Here is a 13858-nt window from a genome sequence, read left to right as displayed (position 1 = left end):
CTCTGTTAAGGTCAATAATTGTCACAGTATTTAAGTTGCCTACCAGTATCTACCAACCATGAGAAATATTGTGGAAAGCAAATAAATATTGTTTTAATTAACAATTTCTTTCATGATTTTTTTTTTGTATTTATTTAGATAATTTACAATGCTGAACAAACTCATCCAACGACAAAAATCTGTTATACAAAACATGTTTAGCACATTTTCCAGGTAAAAGCAAGTTAAATTAGTATTTTACTCTAACATAAAGTACTTCACATGAGCTAATATCACTCTTAACACAAGGCATTAAAGTTGAGATTGGTACAACAGTGTGTGAGTGAAGTTCTAGGTCTGGGGTACATAGATTAGGAGCTAATGCATTTATGTAATGGAGAGTGCATCACGCGCAGTAACATGACGTTAATTATTAATTTTAGCCTCGTCTCGCAAACAGTGCATTTAGTTGGTGGCCTAGAATACTTTATGATCTGAAAAAAAACTGAAATAGTCTATATGAGTTGGAATGGGTTGAAATTTTTTTTTGGTATATTATGTTGCATTCTCTTTGGAGCGAAGCAAAAGAGATAAAGAGAGCAATATTCACAAGGGTTGCGTGAATTCCACAACTATCACACATCGCCATCAAGTCTTAAACTAAGCAGAGCTTATATTATGAGTAGTAGACAACTGAAAACCATATTTATACATTTCTGAATACATACGTTTTATAGAAACACCCAGACACTGAACAAAATGACCATGTTCATCTCATATATTTGTTCTGGACTGGAATCGAAACCACGACCTCGGTCGTAAATTCGATCTGCAACTTTAACACACATTCTTAAGTCACTAAGTTCCTACTTTAGCGCGTAATACTAACTATATAAAAAATAACTTCACCGTAATCTTTATGTAACAGTTTACGAAACTTCAGATCTATCATACCTTTGAAACAAGTATACAAAACAAAATCCATCATCCCAGCTTTGCGCCTGACGTCATTTCCAATATAAACTATAAACTTTGGCGTCCATATACACCAGGTATGAACTGAATCGAGGGCAAAATGCTGAATAGGAATTCTCGCTAGACTTCGATTCGAAATACCAGTACTAAAACTCTTACTGTACAGTATGAACGGCATGCAATGATTTGGGATTTTCAACCTTAGTGATTGCAAAAGATTATTAACATTAAGTTAGTAAAAGTACGCTCTTCAACAATTTTTTTTTCTTCTTTGCATGTTCTTTCTGGTAAATTTTCTATTTTGAACTTATAGAAAATACGAAATGTTTTGTGGATCTTCAAGCTAAATCCGGTATCCTGGAAGTTAATCCCAACATAGCATAGAGAAAGCTAGACTGACGACGTCCCATTTCCTAACAAAGAAAACGTAAGAAATAATATTCAAGACTTAAGTTTTACTTAGGAACGTGAATCTGAAAAACGGTTTCTTAAAAACCACTTTCCAAATATTATCTACCAAACCATTGTGACTCATATTTTGTCTACCAACCTGGATTACTACCACGATATTTTAAAGGAAAGCTATAATAGTTGTGGAAGAGAGATGCCACTACGCTGTGTAGAGCACCATTTCGCTTCCACAACGGCAACAGGAACCCAATAGATGGAATGAATGGAAATAGGATTAAAAAGGCACCATTCGTATTTTTCTAAGCAATTTACCAACACAAAAAATTAAGATTTCAGTACGGGGCGAAACACTCACTGTCAATACAATGAATTTCGAATTATTTTTTTGCCAAAATGAGGAGAATACGAAGACTACGCAAAATTTAAACATTTTTCATTCATCGGTCATTGTAAATAGCGGCATTCTAGCCCAGACTTACATTCAGACGCGATGGTAGGCCCCTCAGGTGCAAAATGAAAGCCACCCCACTAGACGTTGTACATTGCACTCTTGATGTTACTGTCCTTATGCCTGAGTCTAGACTAGACTGTAACGTGCTAAATCTTATTACTGTATGGGTGAAGGGGAGGATATTAAGGACATCTGTTTATTTATATTTAAAGACATTTCTTTTTTATTTGTTAGGGTAAGGTCGCCTTAGTCGTACCAGTTCAAGGAAAATAGCTATAATTTCTATTGTAATATAAATAAAAGAAAAATCTTTGCATATATAAATACTTCATTTATTAACGAATCAACAAAGACTAATAAGACATATAAAAATCTTTTAATAAAATGATTTTTATAGGTTTTACAAAAACCTTCCTTCGGTACGACTTAGGCAACCGGTTGCCTTAATCGTACCACCCATAGCCTAAGTCGTACTTAGAGTAAACATATATCTTTCCAACTAGAATTCTAAGGACAATTAAAAAACTGCGTAGACTTATATGCTACGAGACCAGTTTCAGTCTTACTTATAAATATAACAATAAAAAAACGTTAGTAGTAGTTTCGTAATAATGAGTACCTTTGGGAAATAAAACTATCATTTTTAAAATGCATATATCACAAATGTAATTTTTAGTTTTAATTTCGAGATCTGCACATAAATCATGTACCCATCCTTTGCATTTAATACATAGGGTCATATTTTCTTTGCGATCTTGTTTAGTGTTGTTAGTTTGCACAACCAATTTTCTTTAGCATCTAGTTTCTTATCTTTGTTAGATTTTCTGTCTATCTTTCTTTTTTTATTTGTGAATTGTGTTCCTTTTTGTGTTCATCTATGTCATCTTGCTTCCAAGAGTTAAAAATTTTCTTTGCCATATTGATCACCTAAAGGAAAAAAAAAATAGCAAAAAATATCTCTGTAACACCTAAGTCGTACCGGTACGAATTAGGAAGTTTATGCAGGTACGAGTTAGGCAGCGGGGTGTACAAAGTTAAAAACCAAAATTAAAAACATAACCTAGAAACCGTTTACCATTTAACCTAGCCCATATCAACCAGAAAACACTATAAAAACAGACATGAATCAAAAAAATATTCGTTTCAACACAATCTTTTGTGAAATTGCTTATGAATGACGTAAAAAAATTAGTGAAAACTGTGCAAAAAACTTACTTTTTCATTATTTTTTGATCGCGAATTCCGGCAAGCCGCCGCGTGTTGCTGTTTACCCGTGGTACTTAGTAGAACCATATTGCACTGTTAGATGCCATCTTTTCATGACGGGTGCGCAGATATCGACGTGGTACGACTTAAGCGCTAGTACGACTAAAGGTACTTTACCCTATGTCTTTTTTTACTTTTTGCAATACAGAAAGAAATTCTTACTTCTTAGGTAGGTAGTTGTATTCCTGCCGGGGCAACGGGATCTTTCGAAAGGGATACCGTCCCGAAACGCGAAGAGCAAAGGATGTGGGCGGGTTCTAGTCAGAAGAAGTCTGACACTCCCACTCAACTCAAAACGGAAAGAATCACTTGATGGTTTCCCATCCGAACAAAAAAGGAGTTTTTATCAATGGTTTTCTTTACTCCCTCTTTCTATAACCCCTGAAAATCATTTTTGAGTTTTCTTCCGTTTCGATTGCCAGTAACACATCCAGAAAGTTCATAGTAAGTCACCGATATTACTTTAGGAAAATTCCTAAGAACTATTTTTATGTACTTACAATCACTACCGTATTCTATAAATAGCAGGAATAATTAAATAAAGCGATTTTTGTCCAAAAATAAAAGTAAGTATCCTCAGATTGACGTCATAGTTTTACGTCCTTTACGCGTTATCTTGAAACTTTCCGTCATAATGCCGATCACACTCGTTCTCAGTTTCTCACGTTAAAATCAATGTAGGTATAACAATTGTTTATTGCGACAGTCATAATAAATTACGATGCAAAGTCATAACTTTCCTGAAACATTTTGATCAGTCTTGAACTTATATCATTTAAATAGAGCATACCTATGTTCATAAATAATAATAAATAGTCAATTTACAATTCGAATTAATTTATTGCTCATTGTCGGATGTGAATATTTACCGAGTTAAATACCGCAATAAATTCTACATTTTCTTGTGTATTTTAAGTGGATTATAATTATTATAAACACAATGTTTATATATATTATTTTCTTTGGAAACCGTCCCACAGTTGCCTCATAGACTCCACTCTGTTACACAATTGAGCAAATAACATTATTAGTCTAATGACAAGAGAACTCTTGGCTACGTTACAGCTGCACAAATTGGTCGATCACAGGTTAAGTTACGCTTTATACGGTCGTTCAGTATATATGTAGAACTATATCACAATGACTTCCTCAGTGTTTCGGAAGGAACGCTAAATTGTGGGTCCCGGCTGTTATTCATCTTTGACAGTCGGGTAGTTAGAAGCGAGAAAGTCATACAGCCAGTCTCACCAGCAGGCATCGTGTTACCTAGGTATCTAAGTTGCGGAGGTCAGATAGGCATTCGCTCCTTATAAAACACTAGCACTAAGCTGCACCCGGTTAGAAGCTAGAATGATGATGAATTCATTGCACACCTAATCCTAGGCACCCTGCAAAGTCAGTTTGCCTGAGAATCGCCCAAGGTTTTCAACAGATATCTTAAATATCTTCAATAGATGTCTCAACAACACTTTGGCGTTGAATAAATTAAACGCTGTATATACAACCACACTCTTCGGTGTTTACAGTAATGGTTAGGTCCCCTTTTAGAGGTTTTTAGACCTGTACCATCTTTAAACGGCTGTACAGTACCAATGCGCTCTTAGAGCACGAATTTTGCAAGTAAAATGATTAAATTAAAAGGACAGTCTGAATTCTTCTTTTGTTTGTAGTAAATCTATAACTTACAATATAACGCTGATGCATGAACTTCCAATGACCTAAAAAACGTAGTGACGTACCTAAACGTGATAGATTTACAAACATCCTCCTTTCGAAGCATTACCCAGCCATTAGAGTTCCGTAGTAAAATAGTTAAGCGAAAACCTTTTTAGTTTTATGTTTTTAGATTATCCGATGCACAACTTTCCTTTTGAAACTTCGTTAAAAAACGTTCTGGTAAAAGCAAATCTTCAAAATTCCAACACAAACTTTTCTGCTGCGCTCAGTATATTTTTTGTCTTATTTTAGCAATTTTTTTAAAGATTAAAGTCTTCTACGAATATTACCTACAGGTATGTTGAACTTGTAAGCCTATATCAACAAAGCAAATACAAATACAACTTAACCATTAGTTACTATGTCATAATATACGTTCAAGTTCAAATAAACATAAAACAAGAATTTCAAGAAGCTTTGTTGATTGCTCAAGGTCAATCATAATGTTCAACTCGTGAGTTTATAAGAAACGCTTAAATAAATCGCTTTAATGAAGACAAAATATGTTATTAATAGCTAGATGTATATTGAAGTTCTTATATTTCGGCTCTAGGAAATAACGAAAATATCACTGCTCCACACCTTTTTCTGAAAAAGTATTTAAGAATTTTGTTCTTCGAAAGCTTTATCACGTTTTTGCTCATTTTTCCATCGGAAAGTACGAGTAGACTTTTTATAAATAGTCTCATTCTTCTCGAAAATGTGACGTAGGATCTCCTACAAATTTAAAATACCGAAAAAATTCTTCCTCTTTCCTGCACTGCCTTTATCTAGCCCTTAGGTTTGAAACTTAATGCCTTTGCCTACTCATCCGGGGAACAACAAACCCGTATTGTTCTGCACCTACTAGTAGATTTGTATAATGCATTTGTACTTCTTTGAGTTGTCTTTATGTGTCTTCACGTTTAGGCAAACTGCCAAAAGGATAACAACTCTTTGTTGAAGGAGCAAGCTTATTGCGAATACCACACAATTTTTCGTAAAACGTGAATTCCAATAAAATGGTTCAGGTACGGCTTGTTCCAGTAAAAAGTTATTCGGGCGTCTGTTCTAATAGAAATATTTTTATGTAACTATCCGCCTCAATATCGCGAAAGTAAAAGCGAAATCAAAAGCATCACAAGAAAAAAAAAACTTCAAAACCTAATCAAACAACAAATAAAAATTGTTTAAGTGTAATAAGAAAAATAAATAGTTTCCAACGTTGTTGTGAGCAATTGAGCATTTCCCCGGAGTTTTCCAATCGCTTTCAATTTGTTACCTGCGCCGCTTAGAGGCTGAATGGACGTTGCTTTAGTCCATGTTAGTCTTGACCGAGCTACCGTGTAGGTGACCCGTGTTCGCTTGCGCGCGCATTCCCGCGCTTTCCGTCATAAATAACCGCGTAAAATTATTTATTGGATTTTCTCTTCTGTAATATTGAAAGTTGATAGAATTTGTTCATTTTCGTGCGTGGTGTATTGATTTATTGTTTTAATTTTACACGTAAGTATTTGCATGTTGTAATTATTTAGGTTTTTACGCTAATAAATTTCGATAAATGATAGTATTAATTAGATGAGATTTTTCTTTAAGGGAACAGTGTAATAATTTTAGCAATTACTCAATCGTTTTCTTGTTTTTATTCAATAATAGCAAATTATACTGTCGCTTATCAATAACTTTTAAGCAATACTCTGAAAAAAAGCGATTTGTGCACAGGAAAATTAATGCTGTTGCTGCTACAAGAATGGCGATGATGTCTTTTTGTTCGGCGGTAGAGTAAACGACAACTGCACAAGAGTCACAAGACATCTTCCCCGGCTACGATAACTTACTCATTAAGCTTATTTGTTTGTTTCTGCGATGCTAACATTGCTAACCTAGTTTTGCTAGCGTTCGCCACGACATGATTAACGAAGCGATATAAGAGTTTTGACGCTTGACTGCAGCTAGACAGTTTTATTATTCCAACCTTTTTCCGAGTTTTCAGTTCATTGTCATTTGGAAATGGAACTTGTGTCGTGTGGCTTACTTTGTCTGCCACTTGAATTGGGAGCTTGACATTAACGTGCTTTGTAGCTGTCGCCGTATTAAGTTCACATTGAAAGCTGGCATTGATAAGAAAGTCTGTTGATAACTAACTGTAGTGTCTCGTGGTCGCAGACCTTATCAAAAACATGCATGCAACATTAATAATAACATCAGCTTGTGAAGGTCCTATTGTGGAGCAAAGTCTCTTTCCATAATATATGTATAAAATGATTGCTCATTGATAATCACATTGCCTACAGCAATATGGCGATTCCGGGTTCCAATATTTAGGAATCCAGGCTTTCTCTAATTTGGTCTTTTTATAATTACCTTATTTATTTTCACAGCTTTAGGCAGGAATTTATTAAATACGACCTTAATTCAACATCTAGGTATACGTAAAATGAAACATGTCCCCACAGCCATATATCAAACAGGTCTGCGTGTGAATCATGATCAATCATATTTAATTATTCATTGTTATTTTTATTGGATAAACGAACCAACATTTTGTTCACAATGACATTTGTACGTAGCCATGTTTTGTGTCTGGCGTCTACTCATGTGGCCATAGGGATTTTTCGACTACCTCTCCACGTACTATTAAAAACATTTTTAATTCTGATTGCTGCTGATTATCCATCCCATGAACCCGGTAATGCTGTCAAGTCTACACTCAGACTCAGTGCAGATCGGAAAGATCTGTGTAAGTAAAAAAGCTTATAGTCATAACGAAATATTCTTATGCTGCCCTCCATAGAAATCTAATTACCTAATTATTTCCATTTCTATGCTGCCCTCCAATTTGAATGCTTTAGAAATAGCATTTAATACTACATTAATTAAGTTTAACAAGGTTCGATACAATCAATGATGTCGATACACAAACAGCATATACAAATATTTCTGTATGTTTTTAAAGAAATAGTTGGACTTGACATGTTATCTCTATATGATAAACCAAAGGCCTTTCTTTGTTTTTAATCGGACATAATGTAACCGACATCATGTCCTATCATATCATCATGTCTTAAAACTTTACATAATTTCTTATATTAGTTGATTACTTAATCACGTCCTCAAGTTTTGTAGTGATTACTGGTGATGATGACCTATGCTTCCGGATCAGAAACGGTCCGATAAAGAGTATTTATTAACCGGATGTTGCGATTGTAAAGTACAAAATAACAACTGGGTATGGGCATACGTATCAACGGGTTACTGAATTCTAACACCAGGTTGTACAGCAACCACATGTACGATGGGAAGAAGGCTGGATAAATTTCGATATATTGTTAAAATCTGTTCCAAAGTGGTCAGCGTCAGCTTCTTGATAAACCAGTGATTGAATGGAATGTTGGAATGAAAAAATTAACCTAATCACTGTCTGAAAAACGCGAAGCAAAAGCATGATTTGATTCGCCTTTTTTATTAAATTGATAATAAAATTAGACGCACTATACCGAATGTGGCCCGTTTTGAACGAGTCGGTCCCTTCTCATAATTACTAGTCCCTTGGTGTCGCAACGAACTTTGGGACGCAAAATTGACCTGTTTTTCTTTATATGTGGTTGAAAATTCAAATTGAAGCTTTCAGTACAAATAAAAAATTATGAAAAGGGGCTCGATGAAAAATATATTTCATTTCTTTTTCTATTTCCTACCTAAAAGAAATAAGCCAGTTACTGTCCCCTGCCGCTAAAACAAAACCGAATTTAATTCATGCGCAGAATGCAAACAATATTTAATTGTTATAATTAAAATTCAAGCAAGCACATATTTTGGTATGCTGTATGAATTCCATCCCGAGGCGTGCTGCTATTTTAAGGGAAATTTTTGTAATTTTTATTGGTACTTAAGCTATGTAATTATGTTTGTGGTACGTAAACGGTAAGTTAATTGCATGTTTATTTTGAACATAGTTGAATTAATATTCTATTAGTCTTGTCGCGAGGTACCATGTATTGCTCCAGAACGCGTTTACCTTCTGTTGGAAATCTCTGGCTCACTTATGTGCACAGACCTGCACAGTAGGATACAAGCTAGGTCAGGAGTTTTGTAATAAATAAACTGTTTTAGTTAAAATAAGTTCGTTAGGCTAGCCCAGTAGATAGACTAGGTAATAGGTAAAGTAGCGACAGTTTGACATAAAGATCTAGAACAGACATACCTCATACAAATTTAAGTATTCAAAATTTATCTAAAACATCTATTATGGATATAGATTCCGATGAAGTTGACCAAATAAGGGTTGAAAAATGAAAACCCTAACTTTTTTTATTATATAAAAGCAATTTAATCTGAGCTGGCTTAATATAAGTACCAGTTATTAAATCCTTTTTTTCGGATTTAAACTGAAGCGAAGGTTGAATGTATCGTAGATGCTAATCCGGAGAAAGGGCGATCGTTAAAAACGATCGTTAACAGTAAACGAAACTGTGGAAGCAATGCTCACATTAACAGTGCCTTTATTTCCAAGGCATACGGTTTATATTCGCGATTCGTTTTTCGTTAGGTGCACTGTACGTTAGGTGTACTGTTTCCTGGATAACAGGACTTTAAACTAAGCTCGGGCACGTAGGGTATGTCCAAACGCTTCTAGTTATGACCTTACCTTTTTTGGATGAATAGACTCATAATTCACTTGTTTATTGCAAAATCTAGTAACAATATGACGACAGTAGTCAAAACTAAAACTCCTTTGGTATACAGCAAACATACTTAGTGTTCAAGAGTGCCATAGCTTCTAACGTTGCATATTAAATTCTCATTAGTGCACCTCCTTACTTAATATAGATGAAAATAAACACAAACAGCACTAGCAAAGTAAGTCATGTCCTAGATAACTAATATCGATTTTCACGTGCACGAACATTAATTATTAAGAGGCAACCGTGTCTCATTGCAGGGCAAAGACCCGACTCTGTACTTTTACTATTCAGTAACTTGAATGCAACAACAGACCACTCCCCAAATGATGATAGATGTCTGCTGCTGTTTCGTTATAATTTGTGAATCAAGCAGTTCTGAAATCAATAACGGTATTCAAAATACCTATATAATTTAAATTGCAGTTTTACCACTTAATAAGGTTAATATAATATATACCTAGCTGAAAAGATATTCCGTATAATCTCCCTCCATTATTATAAATTGGTTGATCTTCATTCGGGTAATATCTTGAGGTAAAGTTATCCATCAGTTACCTTTTTAACCCTAACCAGGTAATAAAAACGTCGATAAAAATGAATATCTTCCTAAAACAATGCGACTTACCATTACATAATGTTCTCGTACCATTCAGAAGCGGTAATTACCCAAACGTTTATTAGCTTATGTCGAAGCAGTTTTGACCCCTGCTGTTTGCTTAATCAAAGCTGTTAATATTTGTATTGCGGATATTTCTGGTGTATTTTAAATATTATAGACGGTATCCCCAAGGGTGTTTGTTATTGGTGGCAATTACATTGCCGATCGCTGCCGGAAAAATACACAGGCCCATGGTTATAGGTGGAACGGGAGCGAGTAAACCGTGGGACTTGCCCAAATTTAAATCATATCTGCAAGAAAAAACTTTTTGCACTATCAGAGTCTGGCTAAATATCACTAAGCGAAATTATTTTTGGGCCATTAATTATTTTTTGGTTATTAATTCACAAGTTCCAACAGTTAAAAGGCGAAACAAGTAATTAAATAAATATATCAGGTAGACGAGCAGCAATGACCTGGTTGGAAATACATTTAACATAAGCGTTAACTGAGATGCGAATCTTAATGTGATCTGTAGGTACCTACGCAAGCCTACGTGGTCCAGACTTCAATGTCAGACGCACATAACGTCCTATTGAATATAATGATGATAGTTTAATGATGGAATTACTCTATTTTATATTACTTACTTCGTATATTATTGAATTTACTTCGTATTTGCGATTTAAAGTCTTCAGCCATATTGCAGTTGATGCTCGGCAAAATTTCATTCTTTGGTGATCCTCTTTTGTTTTTGTCATCTTGTCAGTAAAATGACTTATATATGTACTTTACGTTTTTTGGTCATTCTGATTAACTTTTGAAAAATTGTTTTTACTTCTGATTTCTTCATTAGCTAACTGACACTGAAATCGATTACCAACTGCGTCACGATTTTCTTGTCATTAAAAGATATAAACCGAATTTTTTGTTACTTACCTAAATAAATCCCATCTCCTTAAATATTCACAAAGTAATTCAAGCAGATAGTTAGATACTTCAAAAAAGTACATAATCGTTCATATTTTTTTTACTATTTCAAAACTTTATCTATAGTTTATCTTGTAGAAGTAGGTAATTAATTAAGGCAATGCTTATTTTAATTAAGTGTAGTTCATGCTCTAAACACTGAACAATATCCTCATATTGTTCAGTGTTTAGAGCATGAACTACATTGCTATTACACATTGCTATTATATTACTAACATATATTTCCGTGTTAAAACAGTTCAAAAACTTAGGTTACCAATAGCCATTAAAAATTGTGTATCGTAGTCTGTCACACAACAGCCGTGAGAATTATTGATTATGACGGATGCTTACAAACTTCCCCTTCGCCTGGACCATCGGTGCACATTTGTTTTGAACTAAGTACAAAACAATGTTGGGATGCCTTTGCATGTTTACCTTAATCTTTGTGTTTACTTAGGATAAGTTTAAGTACCAACGTGCTAACCACTTGTTTTTGAAAGTTCCATTTATTCTACATAGGATTATATTATTCATACGAGACTGGAGACGGACGGACGGACAGACAAAGGGACGGACAGCAGAGCCTCATTAGTAGAGATTTTACCCTTAAGGTAAAATTGTCCGAAGAAGCTTCCTGTATTGCCATTAAATATATAGGTACCTATATTCTACTCTTTCATGTGATTGTGGCTTGTAAACTAAGTTAACCTCACTTAAGCGATATAAACAAAAACTCATGAATATTTCTTAAATATCATAAATGAGGAGAACGTTTTAACTAGGGCCTTTGCACAAGCTGGATACCTAAACATTAAGAAGAAATCAGGAAGCTGTCTCTCGTTAATGGTTGTGGCGATAACTGTATCGCCATTCGCAAAAAAATGCAAAAATAGTTTTCAAATGTTACTTTTTTAAATACATTAGTATATGTACCTACCTAGAAAAAAATTTAAAAGAAAAAATTAAAGCGACAAGAGAGAAAGAAACGTTGTACCACGTTTATTAAAAGAAAACGAATAAATACACTCTCCGACCACGGTTAAGTCTTTAGAAATAGTGTAGTGTTTTAAAATTATTATTTTTTAAACTGAAATAAAGTACTGCGCCGAGAACTATTCAATTCTTTTTCAATTCACATTATTCACCCATTTGGAATAAGTATGTCTGAATTGTTACTCAGATTCTAGTTATTTCATGGTGGGCAAAATAGTCGTGAGCGTATAGTTTTACACAAATAAATTATACATTGAAAAATGCTGTTGTCCAAAGTCCAAAGTCCTTCTGCTAAAATGATTGTACAAACAAAATCATAGGTTTAGGCATGGCATACGTTAAAGGTGCTAATTTCTGAACACCTTCAAAGGTACTTTTTTGCGGAAGTTAAGCTGGTAAGGGCGAGTCGACTTAAAATTACAAGTATCTAGTTTAAAAAAAATATTGAAGCTTGTTAACGTTATTATTACTTACAGCCATCAGTGTCTCACGTAAAAACGGCTGTAAAAAAAGATTACCCATTGAACTTATGACCTTATAATACAGATAAATTATAGCCGCAACAGCGATAGTACATCATCTGTGTAAATTTCAACGGTCTTGCTATCACAATTCATGAGATATAGCTTAATGACAGAGGGACAGATAGATTCGCAGCGGAACCTTAGTAATAGGGATCCAGTTTTACCCTTTAAGAAACCGAAACCGATTCAGATTTCAAACAAGATTATAAATATATTATCCGAAAAGGGGAAAACAATGTGTAATACTTTTTTCCAATCAATAAATCCGAAGGCCTATGCGAGTTCTGTCGATATTTTCTGGCCATTGGCCTTTTTCAAGATGCGAGCAATATCAGAATAGTATTTTTGTATTTTTGCGGATAGTAACACAGTTATCGTCCCAAACATAGACAAGATAGTTTCCTGATTTCCTCTTAATTTCTATCCAGCTTGTGTATAAAAACCCTGCTTAAAACGTACACCTCATTATGGTTTTTAAGATAACGCTACTGAGAGCACCTATCCCGTAATTACCTTTCCTATATATGTTTTACGAAAATCTAGACCTTACAGACGTTGCTTTAAACGTGAAAATCGCGTGGTGGACCTAACAGTCGATGTACTGTTTCCCAATGCAGTTATTTTGCTGATAGCACGCTTCATGTAATGACCTGTAGATTTCACATTCGAGCCAAGCCCAGTTTCCACTGAACTAGTTAAAAGCTAGATCGTTTCACGAGTCACGTCATGGTAATATTTTAGTATAATTATAGCATTCCGAAGATTTTAAAGAAGATGTCGTAAAGTGTAAAGACTAGCTGCATCCCGCGGCTTTAGTTGTTGCTTCAGTATAGAATAGAGTTTTAGTTTTAATCCGGAAAGCTGCCTGGTTACTAGATTTTATAACTAATTTATGCGCAGTAACAAAGTTTTTCGTCCATGTTTTTTTTTGTCTCACCTCCTTTTATCGCTGTCAAACTTGCTAGAAACCCTAGCCTTTGGCACTTATACATTCTGTTCCTCCACCAGTGCTTTGAAAGCGAGGCGAACGCCCTACAAAGTAAACATGGCTGTCTGCTCTATGGGAGGTTGACGACATCGTATCGATCACACTTGTTGCTTTAATCTGTGCCACTGTCTAGGCAGAGACAATGTTTGATAATAAACGCGCGGGTTTTGTGGCGGTTGTTTTTAAAATACGAAACCGTTTGTGGCACTTTGTTTGGTTTATCCTTTTTATGTTTTGAAGTTTTTTGGGTGTAGGGTTACAGACGACTTAATTAGTTGAAAAATATTTGTTCTATGTGACTTTACAACATCCAGGTCACCT

General features: G+C 34.7%; 1 protein-coding gene and 1 long non-coding RNA gene across 8 annotated transcripts in view; one reads left to right on the top strand and one right to left on the bottom strand.

Annotated features, from left to right (window-relative positions):
* The window catches only part of LOC113500865 (fatty-acid amide hydrolase 2-A-like), a 33724-nt gene that overhangs the window by 1467 nt on the left and 18399 nt on the right, over window positions 1–13858 (top strand). Inside the window, exon 1 of one of the 7 annotated variants that reach the window (XM_026881767.1) lies at window positions 3828–6283. The exons of the other annotated variants lie outside the window; for them this stretch is intronic. The gene's annotated coding sequence lies outside the window, so the exon portion shown is untranslated. Of the gene's footprint in view, window positions 1–3827; window positions 6284–13858 lie in introns of those variants that run through there. 7 annotated transcript variants of the gene reach the window in all.
* On the bottom strand, window positions 2463–3137 carry LOC113500868. The gene is made up of 2 exons (XR_003401237.1): window positions 3032–3137; window positions 2463–2743 (listed from the first exon to the last, which is right to left on the bottom strand). It is a non-coding gene; the product is annotated as an uncharacterized LOC113500868 (long non-coding RNA).

The sequence above is a fragment of the Trichoplusia ni genome, chromosome 14 (assembly GCF_003590095.1).
Source record: "Trichoplusia ni isolate ovarian cell line Hi5 chromosome 14, tn1, whole genome shotgun sequence".
Classification (NCBI taxonomy): Eukaryota; Metazoa; Arthropoda; class Insecta; order Lepidoptera; family Noctuidae; genus Trichoplusia; species Trichoplusia ni.
The sequence above is the reverse complement of the archived record's forward strand: the minus strand, read 5'-3'. Positions and strand labels throughout refer to the sequence as shown.